General features: G+C 38.7%; 1 long non-coding RNA gene across 1 annotated transcript; it reads left to right on the top strand.

The window, feature by feature from the left end:
- The first annotated feature begins 11,374 nt into the window (after window positions 1–11,374).
- On the top strand, window positions 11,375–12,630 carry LOC311294899. Its single transcript, XR_014628130.1, has 3 exons — window positions 11,375–11,426; window positions 11,634–12,093; window positions 12,407–12,630. It is a non-coding gene; the product is annotated as an uncharacterized lncRNA (long non-coding RNA).
- The last annotated feature ends 209 nt before the right edge of the window (window positions 12,631–12,839 follow it).

The following is a 12,839-nucleotide window of genomic DNA, read 5'->3' as shown; positions in this document are numbered from 1 at the left end:
ATAAAAATATTTTTATAAAATATACATTTAAATATAAATATACAAATAAATATAAATATTTATTTGTATATTTACATTACAAATAAATATTTTTATTTATAAAAGTATTTTTATAAAATATAATTTTTTTTATTAAAAAAATATTTTTTATAAAATTAGGGAGGGAAGGAGGGAGCTAGGGAGGGAGGGCGCGACACTGGTTCAGAATGAATTCATTTATCTGCTATTTCTTTGCTACTGTGCAAACTAGGTGTCACTAGTGAGCAATGCTGAATGAAGCTTCGAGTAATGAACCTTTAGCTGAAGCCAGAGAAGCAATGGCCTGCGAGGTATCAGTGGTTCAGGAAGCCTCATTTTGCCATCACTAATGATATTCTTACAATATTACAACAAGCAAAGTAGTTTTGAAGTGTTTTAGTTTACTTACAAGTTGTTTCATTCTTGATACCACGTCGCTCGAGAGGGTAGCCATCTTGTATAGATTTTTCAGGTAACGTCAGTTAGGGCCGCACGTCATGACGTCATATCACGTGATCGACAGTACACTTAAAAATAGTGAGTGAACCAGCGGTGTTTACTCAGAAATGCTGAGGCACACAAACATAAAAATACATATTTGTTCATAGACATTAATAGTTTAAAGGTGTATTAACTCAGCAAGAGATTTTTACTGTAGTGACCTCAGTCTTTATAAGCTAGTAGCCTAGTGCTGTTCGGGCACAGTGTGACGAGACAAGTGAGCCTGCTTGCGCACCTCAATTCAGTGGAGTAGAAAAGCTCAGGTTCCTTCTACCTTTTTAATAAATATCAAGTCCCCTTTATTTATACAGCGTTTCAAAGCAGCTTTACAGAGATAACAGGAAGATAATGCAACAAAGTTGTTTCCAGAAGAAAATAGCGTCACAAGTCCAGCTTAAGTAGGCTCAGTGGTGATTAATGTTTTAAAAAATATATATATATATATAATATATATATATATATATATATATATATATATATTAACGCCACTTTGGAGAAAACCGTGATGTCATTGTCCATCTCAGTTCAGATCTCATATAATGGTGTCAATGCATTTTGCAATGCGATTTGTAAAACTTGACTTCACAATAAAATTTGATATTCTGAAATGTTTGGCTCATTTTCCTTTATTTGTTCTATTCATTTCCTTTGTTTATTTAATTAAATTTATTTAATTAAATATTCAGATGTTTTTGTGACTGTATGTTCAGACAGGGTGTTTATTTTAGTCTTTAGTCTGTTTTAATATATAAAAAATATTTAAGATATACTTTCTTCATGCAGTTGTTTTAAGGCCCTGACACAGGCGACTTGAACCAACCCTAGAGTAGGCTTTAGTCAATGCTAGTTCTTTGACGTTGGTTTTTTGTTTCAGGACCTTCATTTATTTATTTCTGAATTCTCAATCCTGAAGTCCTCCCCTGCCACCCACCCTCTGAGAACACCCAGCACCTTTAGTGTCAGTCATTAACATATGAAAGGTCTTCACACCTAACAGTTGTCAGTCCTCTCACACCCAGCAGTGTTTCAGCTGTATATGTCCGTGAAATTTCACGGATTCCTGTATATGTCCGCATATGTGAGGTTTCCGGGTTTGTCTGGAAATATACTGTTCCGTGTTACTCTGAACCGCTTTCTCCCACATACATCCGGCAAACATCAAATTACACAGGAGTTTACCATGCCCGGATATTGACGGATTTGAGTCTTTTCATGCAGTGTAGGTGCGCGTCAACGCGGACAACGATGCAGAAGTATAAATTAAAACAAGCACGTTGCCTACGGCGTATAGGCTCCGGCGTAGGTCCGACGCAGAAGTATAATGAGGCCTTAGACCAATGATCTTCCTCTTGTTTTAAAGTGTGGACAGTCATGTATGCAGATGATAAAACATTATATTTACCTGCAACATCAATTAAGCAGTTGTCTATTGCTTTGGATGAGGAAATACAATTGGTCATACAATAGTTACAGAATAATATGTTGGTTCTAAACTTGATAAAAACCAAACGCATTGTGTTTGCATCTAATTGCATCAAAAGTTGTTTCAATCAAATCAAATTGAAACAAAAAACTCAGAAACAACTTTTCTATTGGCCGTTATTGGGGGTGTGTCAGTCTGCTGCCGCAGCACATTAACAACCAGAGAGTGCAGCAGTCACAGTTCACTTTGCACACAGACGATAAGTAGGCTTTTGGATAAGTAATAATTAGACAAGTACAATCGTTATAATACCAGTTTTTATTAAACATAAAAAATGCATAAGTGGCTCATTAAAAAACAGGCACCTTGTCCTTCACCCTCCATGCAAGCTGCCTCTTTCGAGCTCAGCGCATCTGAAGGAGATGCGATGCGACTCATTCTGGGAGGAGTATTTCTCTCAGTGTGGAAGTAGGCCTACCAACCCACCTAAAAGGAGACGGATTCACGACTTGTCAGTAGTGCTATCTTGTTCACAATAGGGCATGGTGGTGACTCTGATGACCAAACTGCTCCTAATCAGACTTTTAAAAGGGTAATGTTCAACATCCTTGATGGCTATTGTGGAGATGGAGACAAGATTCTCTCAAATAAATGTTGATTTAATGAGGGCAACATCATTTCTCCTACCAAAATCAGCGTCTTTTCTTGACCCTTCTCTCCTGAAGCCACAAGTGCTTGCAGGCACAGAGCAAAATGAAATTGCTGTGGCAAAAGCAATGTTGCTCAACAAACTGTCCACTGATGCTAACCTCTCTGAAGTATGCAAGTGTAGCCGGTCAATTTAGGCATTTGAGTTTTATTTTTTTTAATTTTTATGTGTAATAAGAAATGTAGTATAAACTGTTATCTTCAGCAAAACTTGTTTTCAATGTATTATTTTCAATGGTTCCGATCGAGAGTTCCTATCATTTGGTTGTATGTGGGGCCTTAATTAGTGGGACACCAAAGGAAATTATCGCTTCTCCTTTAAAGGGACTATGTGTAGCTTTTTAGGTATTTTATTAGCCTGACGTCGTCATACTCAGATTCTAGTCAGAATGTGAGTCTGATACTGTTCCATTGAATTTTGATTATGGGGCGTGTTTCAACCGAACCAGGAAGGAAAATGCCTCTGCACTCAATTGGATAGTCAACGACTCTGCCTACAACCAATCAGAGCAACGGAGTAAGTGACGTATGTTTTTCATTCATGTTTCCGATCTACAAATGCCTTGATCGCGGTTCTCTGTTCCTCTTTTAAAACGAATCCGCTGTCGATATCATCTATAACAGTCGCGATGGCGGAATCTACACATAATGTTTTATAAACAAAGTTCGAGAGTAGCACGTTCAAATAATCAATCCAATCAACTTGTCATCAAACAATGACCGTCTATGTTCTACACTATCAGCATGAGAGGAAGCATAATATTTATTCACTCAGTCAACTCACCTAACATTCCTTGACAGTTTTCAGCATCCCTCCACTCACTCTCGGCTTGTTCTTCCACAGCCTGGAATACGGGGGGAGTACTTTGGGTTCGGGCCGAATACCGAGCCCGGAACCTCTCCTCGGACAGCACGCCAAATATGCATTTATTCTATCTGACTTATTTGTAAGTGTGAACTCGTGAAATAACAATTCTCCAGCGGCAGTCATCTTTGTTGTAAACGAATTCAACCCAAGCGCTCGTTGGTGACGTGGATGATTACGTTACGTTGCTCATCTGTCCATCATCGTATAAAGCCCGCCCTGACAATTTGATTGGTCCGAACAATTTTTGTTCGGGCATAATAGCTCCTCAACGGAGCGAGTCCAGACCGAACTTCCCGACCTAAAATTTTTGTGGGCGGGGCTAAGTTCGGCTGGCATCCAGGCTAGTATTTTATTATCTAAAATCAATATTTTTATTAATAAATATGCCCTCAATGGTGTACAAATACCTATGCCAATGATCAGACTAATCCTCGTAAACGAAGAATTTATTATCTTTACCGTAAATCCTCTAATATAGGCCCGGGCCTTTATTTTACTCAAGCGCATCGCGGCCCAGGCCTTTATTGGAAGGAGGCCAGAATTAGAGACAGGCCTTTATTTCTATTTGAGCAAAACGGACTACCAGTAGAATGAATAAAAAAGAGATTTTGTGTCTATTTGAACCTATAAAATACTAGGTTCATTTATTGAAAACTTAGTTACCATATAACATTATGGTATGCATACAGAACATTAACAACAAATACCGGTAATTCGGCTAAATTATATTTTTGGTGAAAAGCAATGATTCACTTTGAAACAGTATTTGTTCCAGCTGTAGAAGCTCCACAACATCGCGCATCTGTGCATGCATTCATTCACACACAGAAAAGCGATTTATATTTAAACAGTCTTTTTGCGTGTAACTTACAGACACGAATCGCAACTTAGTTAGGAGCACCAGCAAAAATGTAAGAGCACCACAACTACAAATGATATATTAACAGATTTATTTTATTAAAAAACAACACCAATCAATACCAACAATCACTGGGGCTTTACACATCCTGTGGCCAGGATTTTAACTTTGGTCTTCTGCAGGGGTTAAATTGGGATTTATTATGTGGGGGGGCTCTCCCTGGGGGGGGGGGGTCCGGGGGTATGCCCCCCCGGGATTTTTTTTTGAAAAATAAACTATTAAATGGCATTTTCTGGAGAGTTTTGTGCAAAGAAATGGAGAAATTGAGTCTTACATGATATGTGAAAAACTGCAAGGTTAAGAGCATATTTGCATTGTTGTAGTATCAACAGGTATTAGGACATTTTTAGCATTTACATTACTGTTAATCAGCAGTGGTGGAAGTAACGAAGTACAAATACTAAGTTTCTGTAGGCCTACTTTACTTAAGTAGAATAGTGCATACTTTTGACTTTTACTTCGTTACATTTTGCAGCAATTATTATACTTTCTACTCCACTACATTTCTACAACGTTTCGTTACATTTTCTGATCAGTTTTTCCCCTGCCAAAACAGGGATTGAAAAAAATGTCCTGTTTTCGGTGCTGATGCGGTGGTGACGCGTTCATGTAACGTGAGGGCGGCGCTGCCAATAAAGCACCTAAAAGCTGTCACAAAGAACCGGTAAAAGTAATGATTAATATGTAAATTATAGCAAGGAGACATTTTAATTGTTTATTAATAAACAAGAGTTTTCTGTGTCAGTGCCCTGCATAGATGAAGTTGACGATGCTATCCTCGCAATCTTCGCAGTAGTGAACTCGCCAGAGAGAAATGCACATTTCATACGGATTAGGCTACTCAAGCAGCGGTCTGTTTTCTTTCGTTTTGCATTGTTCTGTTTAAAAGAAGACCTTCCAAGCTTTCTATAGATATATTTATCAGGTCTGTCAGGCAAGTATAGCTCCCTTATACGCTGAGTTTCGGTTCATTTATGAGACGAGAGTCCAGTTCACTCGCCGGCGCGTCCGTGTCGTGATTATCTATTGTCTATTTTACTTCTTGTTTATTACAGGCAATTGTTTGATGAAACATTGATTAAAATTAAGATACAATTAATACAAAACGAAATTCATTTTAAAGAAAGGCTTTGTGCTTTCTGTTTGAGGTCTCAGTGAAAGTTTTAAACAGTCTTTTAGTGCCGCTTTCAGAGCGGTCCCGTCCGTAACATTGTTTTTTCCTCATAAATGCGAACATGAAAAATAAAATAAAATGAATATGTTATGTTCTGTGGAGAGCCAACCCTTCTTCATCCGGTGGGTAGTATTACTTTGGTTTGCAGTGTAATTCACAGAATTACAAAAACATATTTTGCCACCTAAAAGTTAAAGATTTTTTGTGTCACGTCCACGGCATGTGTAGCCTATTTCCCTCATATTAAATATAAAATGCTTGATTACACATTGTATTACCTTGTTATGATAGTGACCCACAATGTGCCAAACATTTTTCCTTACCTTGTCATTCAAGGCCAGGGCACTTTTTGTACAACCAACGTTGTGCTGAACTTGACAAAACTGATCTGTTGTTGCAGCGGCGGTCAGCAGCTCGGGTTTTTTTTTTTTTTTTCTTTTTTTAAGACAGTAGAAGGTTCTGGAACTTTTGCGCGCTTCCACATCCCGCGCAACCACGGATCTCCCAGGAACATTCATTATTGCTGCGTACATTTATCCATGTCGGAGTTCTGAGTAGTAGTTTATCTGTAGATGCGCATGGCATGCGCGAGCGGTGCGCGATCATGGTCGACTGACAACGAGATTATAAGCACTGAACAAGAGTACGGCCGTGTCCCGATTGTTCTCATCTCAGCTCCGCCGAGACAAAATAGACATGCCATTTCAAAATCGTTCATTTATAATCAGAAATATGTTTTCAAAAGCGTCACTTTCATCAAATTTTATGTGACATAATTTCCAGTAGGCAACTGCCTGCAAACGAGCAGGCTTATGTGCCGGGGCTGAGCCCCGGAGAGCCCCGGCCCAATTTAACCACTGGTCTTCTGGCTCTATATCATCATCTCACCCCGATGATATTGGCACATGATTTGTCATTTGCATACGTCATGTTAATCGCAACTTTTTCAAGAGCTGCACCATAGGTTTAAATTTAGTGAAGGCAAGCTCTTCTTTAGCGATGGTGTATGCGGTGTTAAATTTGACGTTTAGCTCTGCCAATAGTGGAACGACCGGAGCATCCTGGCGATTAAAAGCCTTAATAATCAAACCTGATGAACCTGATTTGTTTGCCACACACTTGTCCCTGCATTTTTTGTGCTTGGCACTCTCTCTGAGTTTAACCACGTCCTCGCGGTTCAAATGTATTGATTCAGTTGCGAACGCTGTGTAACCTGCCAACTCTGTCCCACAGGCTTGACAGTGAACGCAGTGCATTGAGCCGTCAGCACAGCGGAGCCACTCGAAATCTTTTAGCCACTCGCTCCGAAAGCTGTACGATTTCTTTTCAGCTGCATGGTGGATCCACATTAACCACATCACCAACTCCAGGAGTATTCGTGACTTAAGGTGACGCTTACAAAAGAAATCTGTCAGCGTTCGTTTCATCTTCATCTTGTCAGCTCCCTGTCACGTGCCAACGGAGCGCAGTGAAAGGGAGTGGGAGTGATTGACAGCTAATATTAATCAATCTAAAATCTGCTTTAAAGTTAAGTTTGAGTGGTTATGTAACGTTGGATAGAATGATGGTCCGGCCGCCGCGCCACATCAGGTACACACTGACACTGTGGTGTAATTTGCGAACGTTTTGTTGAGAAATGAAAACAGGTCGCACCACAACCATTATTTGCACTCGCACAAATGCTCCCAAATATATTTATAGGTCGCACAGATTAAATTTCAGGAGCATATGCGACAAAATTGGTTGCAATTTCAAGCCTTGATTCTATTGAGTTAGTGGGAAATATAGATGCTGTATAACGCTGTAAACCAAGGCTTTGGCTCAGTCAGTGATCGTGGGCTGGGGTGGGGAATAGTAATGTGGCCGCTCAAACACTTCCGGTGACTTTACAGCCAGATTGCAGTTTAGAAAGCAATGAGCAATCCAGGAATTTATATAGATTAGTGGGTCAGAGTGAGTTTTGAGGTTACACTATTAGTTTTCAAAGTAAATAAGATATTAAATTAAAGGTGTCAAGTTATTTTACCTAAATGTTGGCTAATCATGTCATGTGTTATGTTATTTCATCACAGTTTATGAAGAAGAATATTACTGGGTATAGTATAGCAAATTGCAAGTGAACATTTAATTTGTAGAAATTCAGACAACAACTGACCATTAAAATTTTGGGCACTTAGCGCATTGATTGTTTAGTGAGTCAGTGATTAGTATGAATCAATGTTATTGACTGCATGATCAAATAACTATCATTAGACAAAAGGTATTGACATAATTAGTTTGTATGTCTGTATGTGTGCAGAAGTGACTGAGTCTGTGGAGAGGCCAGCACTAAAACTGCTGCTGAAAATATCATTGACTGGGGATGAGGGTCTTGATGACTACACTGTTAACCCTTGCTGTAAAAAAGGGCCAAATTCTGACAATATCATACCATTTTCCATTAAAACTGATTTATCGGAATATACTGTGAATTAACAGCGCTCAAAGTCGATCAGAGACAGTCACACCCTATACCGTCATTCACTATTCCCTACATTAGTTCACTAATATAATCCCCTTGACAGAGTGAATGAAAAGAAGTGAGTGAACTGAGACACTGATGAACATCTGAACACCTTGAATGGACCATGGAGGCCGCGCCGCCATGGTCTCCTGAACTGTCTGGTCCACCTTGGCCACCTGAACCATAGATATCATATAAAGGCTAGATGTCTCGTCCGCGCTGCTGGCCAATGGAGCTCGACATCCGCACACGGCGGCCATCTTAAGACAGGGTGCTCGCTCACTCATAACATGGTGCATGTACTTTTAAATAACCATAACTTGCTCAATTTTCTACCGATTTTCAAACGGTTTGGTTTGTTATAAACGTCAGAGATGTAGCTATTATACTGCATACATATGAATAATTATGTTCAAAATGTTTAAGCATTCAGAATTATAGCCACGATAATAATGTTTGTAAGAAACCAAACCGTTTGTAAATCCGTCCAGATTTCAGCGAGATAAGAGGATTTGTGTGCGTGCTGCTCACTCACCTTAATTCACAGAGCCCTGTCCTAAGATGGCCGCCGGTGATGCCGGAAGTGACTCCGCCTTAAGACATCTAGCCTTTATATGATATCTATGACCTGAACTGTCTGGTCCTCCCTGGCTTTCTGCACTGCCGGATCCGCCCACGCCTTGCCACGGCCCAGGTCCGCCCACGCCTTGCCACGGCCCATGTCCTGTCCCCCTGCACGGGCCTGGCCCACCATCCCTCCCCCATGACCTCCTCCACTCCACCACCCTCCTGGAATTATGTTGTGTTTTGGTTTTGTTGGGCGTCGGGAGACGCCCTTAGAGGGGGGGATTCTGTCATGGTTTTGGTCTGGTTTTGTTCTTGTCATGTTTGCTTCCTTGTCTGTCATGTGATCCCTTGTAGTCATGTGATCCTGCCATGTGTCTTGTCATGAGTTTATTGTCTGATTGTTTGATCATTGTTCACAGGTGTCCCTTGTCTAGTCATTAGTCTTGTGTGTATTTAAGCCCTCATGTTTGCCATGTGTCGGTGTCTTGTATTGCTGATGTAACCACTTAGTAAGTTCATGTTCCTGAGATTGTTTTCGCCATGCCTTGCCATGTTTTTTGTTTCTATGTCTGATTCTGATTTTCATTAAACTGCATTTGGGTTCTACATACGCTTGCTTCAGTGGACTTAGTTACATAAACTTGAATCTGTATTTTTTTTTTAACTGAATATTTGCAGTATAAGAATTCAGAACAAAAAACTAGCTGTTTGAAAATACATGTCTATACAATTCAGCCATAAAAACATTTCAATTTGTTAAATTTCAAATGTTCAATATTCGTTAAAAAAAATCTAATTCAGAACTATTTAAACTACTATCTAAAATTCAATTTTGTTAGATTACACTTGCAAATAATTCAAATTTACACAATTCAAATCATTTTGTCATATTATTAGCTCCATAGGTATTCAGATGTCAGGAGTCATCAAAAAAAAAGTATAGAGTGTAGTAGGTTGAAAAATGTATGTATATATTTTAAAATAAAAGAGGGGGAAAAAGGACACCCTTTTTTTTTTGTATTGTTCAACATTTGTCTATTGATGAGTAAATTCATCGTTCCATTCTTTGTTGTGGGTAAAGAAAATGTTGCTGTTATTATTGTCTCCTGTAGAGGGCGTTTAGCACTGTTGAATTAAGGTACTGCACCGGGTGCTTTAGAGTTAATTAAACTTTGCCGGAGCGTACTCTTGTCTCAACAGTGTTTCATTTATCATTCTATAGGTGAGCAAAAACGATTCAAAAACTTATGTTAAACACTGTGTTTCAAACATGTATATGTTGATTTTTGGTAAGTTATTAAGAAAGACTGTTAGTTTTGTTAATACGCATGCAGTAGTAATGAGTCAAATATCAGATTACACACGAGTGACAAATATGTGAATTTGAAGTGAAATGAGAGAAATTACTCATGTGAAAAGAGTTTAGGAATGTTTCTAAAGTGTTTTGTATGTTGATTGTAATTGGATGATAAAGTTTAAGCGAGTTAAATGTACATTTGCTACTGGAGTTGTCTCGAGCCAAAATGGCAGTGCATGTATGCGTGAACTGGAGCCAAAATGGCAGTGCATGTATGCGTGAACTGGAGCCAAAATGGCGGCTGCATGTAAAACATGAGGTTAGTGTGAAGCCAAATGCGAGATTCATTTATGTGACACTGTGAAATGGAAATAATGTTCATGATGATGTGAAAACAGTAGCAGGTCAATGTATTGTGATTGATTATAATGTGTTGCAGAACAAGTAAAGTATAGACACGTAATTTCGGAAAAGCCTTTATTGAAAAGTTATTTTCTTTAATGGAATGTGTTACAGAGAAACAAGTAATTGTTGTTCTGTAAAGTTAAATTTGTTAATGTTGTGAATACTTTGAGAGCTAAGAAAAATGAAAGAGTTAATTAAACTTTGCCGGAGCTTACAGCCAGTACTCCTGTCTCAACAGCGTTTCATTTATCATTATACAGAGCCGGCAAAAGTGGTTAATTCACCTCTCCCATTCAGGCTTCCCAGCCCTGATGCGGGTAACAGTTGCAATGTATGTACCCATTTACAGCTAGCAATAACTATAATCATGCACTAAATCATGATGCATTCACTTACAATTAACTGCTCCTTGTGCTTTTCCAGCAGTTTTGATAAGAGACCAGGCCTCTTTTCAGGCTTAAAAGTGTAGAAGAGCACAGTATTATTTTTATTTTTTTTGAGTTTATACAATATTACAGGTTAAATTATATTAATTAAATTAAATATAATTTTAAAACACATGCTACATACCTTTTTCTTAATTATTTCCTTCTCCTCAGGCTCTTCATCATCAGAAGAGATGCAAAGAGGTTTTCTCTTCTTCCACGACCACAGTCCTCTTCACTTTCATCGCCCTTTACGAGTTTCTCTTAATTTGATCAGACTGTGCTTATCAACTGTTTGGAAAATAAATGTTGTGCAAAATTACATTTAAACCTCTACTAAAAGCGGTTTAATTTAAAGGAGAATTCCGGTCAATTTTAACATTGAGCTCATTTTTTTGTACATTTGGAGTGCTGTCAATACAGAGAAACAACGACAAAAATCGGTGTTGCCTACACCGTGTTATCCTCGTTTTAAAATTTGCACCCTGTTGACTTCCCCCATCGCACTGATCCAAACAAAAATGGATCAGATTACTTACGTTTGCAACAATTTTCTTCACTTTGTAGGTGCTCATCCGTTGTATTAAGAAGAGCCGGCCTGAGACGCTGGTGGAATCGGTAAGTTGACAACTTTATTCTTCATGAAATTCTCCAAGAATCGTTTTATTAAATTGTAATTTGGTAATTGATGCACTTGTATGAAGACAGTATAAGATATAGCTGAAAGCCTAGAAACATCAGTTGTAAAGTACATTGCTTTCATTTTTAATTAACTCAAAGTATGTGGTTTAGTCAACTAACCTTCTGTCAATCTCTTTTCTTTAGCCTGCGTTTCCCATACCTATGAGTCGAGAGGCAGCTGCAATGTTGATGCTACAAAAGCCTCCAGCTAGCACACATATCCTACAGTTATATGACATGTATATACTGAAAGATCAAGACGTCCTGGTTCTGGAATATTCACATAGCAACATTACCTTGTTTGAGTTCCACCACCGAAACCGAGGTTCCCTGAAGGAATCCGCAGTGAAACACATCGCTTGGCAGCTTGTTGTGGCGCTGCAGCACTGCATAGATCATGGTGTTTATCAAACAACACACATGAAGAACGTTATCAATCCATACACCCTGAAAGTCAAGCTGACGGACTTCGAAGACCCCAGATTATACACAGAGGCCAGAGAGTTTGCTGAGTGCAACGCGACTAAGGACATATACAAACTGCTGGATCAGCTGATCACAAGAATAAGCCTTTGGTTTCCCCAAAGGTCACCTATGTCCAAAGGTGAGACCAACAACAAGAACGAAATGGAAATAACATTGCTTAAAAAACATATAGAGCTCAGTAAAATTATTAGACAATTAAAATTATTATTATTGTCAATGATGAGCAAAGTGTAAAACACAGCGGATTGACAATGAATGTTTAGCAATGAATAAATGTTCATGGGCATCCAGAGAATATCATAGTAACAGCAAGAAATGCTGTGTATTTCATGGTAACATGACCTTACATGAAGTACATTTCTCAAAATCTGTTTATGAGTGTCTATAAATTCAAACGTGACTAATCAACTGTCTTCTGAAAACTTTGACAGAATGCCTGGATCTTCTTAAGAAACTTCATGGCAGAGGGTCACAGATGCCATTTTTACATCATGGCTGGTTTAAAACCCTTCAAGGAGAAGAGGGATGAGATAATTGATAATTATCCTTCCACGTTTTCCAGCGTCCCTGATGGATTGTTGCGATGGATTGTCTGTGCAAGTGTATGTGCTGACTTGAATTCAGTATGTGAAATAAAAACCTGCAGTTTTAGCTGATTTTGCAACTCATTCCATGAAGTTGGAGCACTGTAACTAAAAGCAGTTTTGCCAAACTTTGTTTTAGTTTTAGTTTGTGGAACATCATACAGTGTGTATCTACATGATCTTAGATTGTATTCAGATCTACTGGTGCTAAGAGTGTAGTTAAATATGAAGGAGTGTGTCCAGATTTGTACACAAAGGTCAACCAATGATTGAGCCTTCT

The sequence above is a fragment of the Rutilus rutilus genome (genome assembly GCF_951802725.1).
Source record: "Rutilus rutilus genome assembly, chromosome: 8".
In the NCBI taxonomy this organism is placed as follows: Eukaryota; Metazoa; Chordata; class Actinopteri; order Cypriniformes; family Leuciscidae; genus Rutilus; species Rutilus rutilus.
Note: the sequence above shows the minus strand (reverse complement) of the source record. Positions and strands in the feature narration are given on the sequence as shown.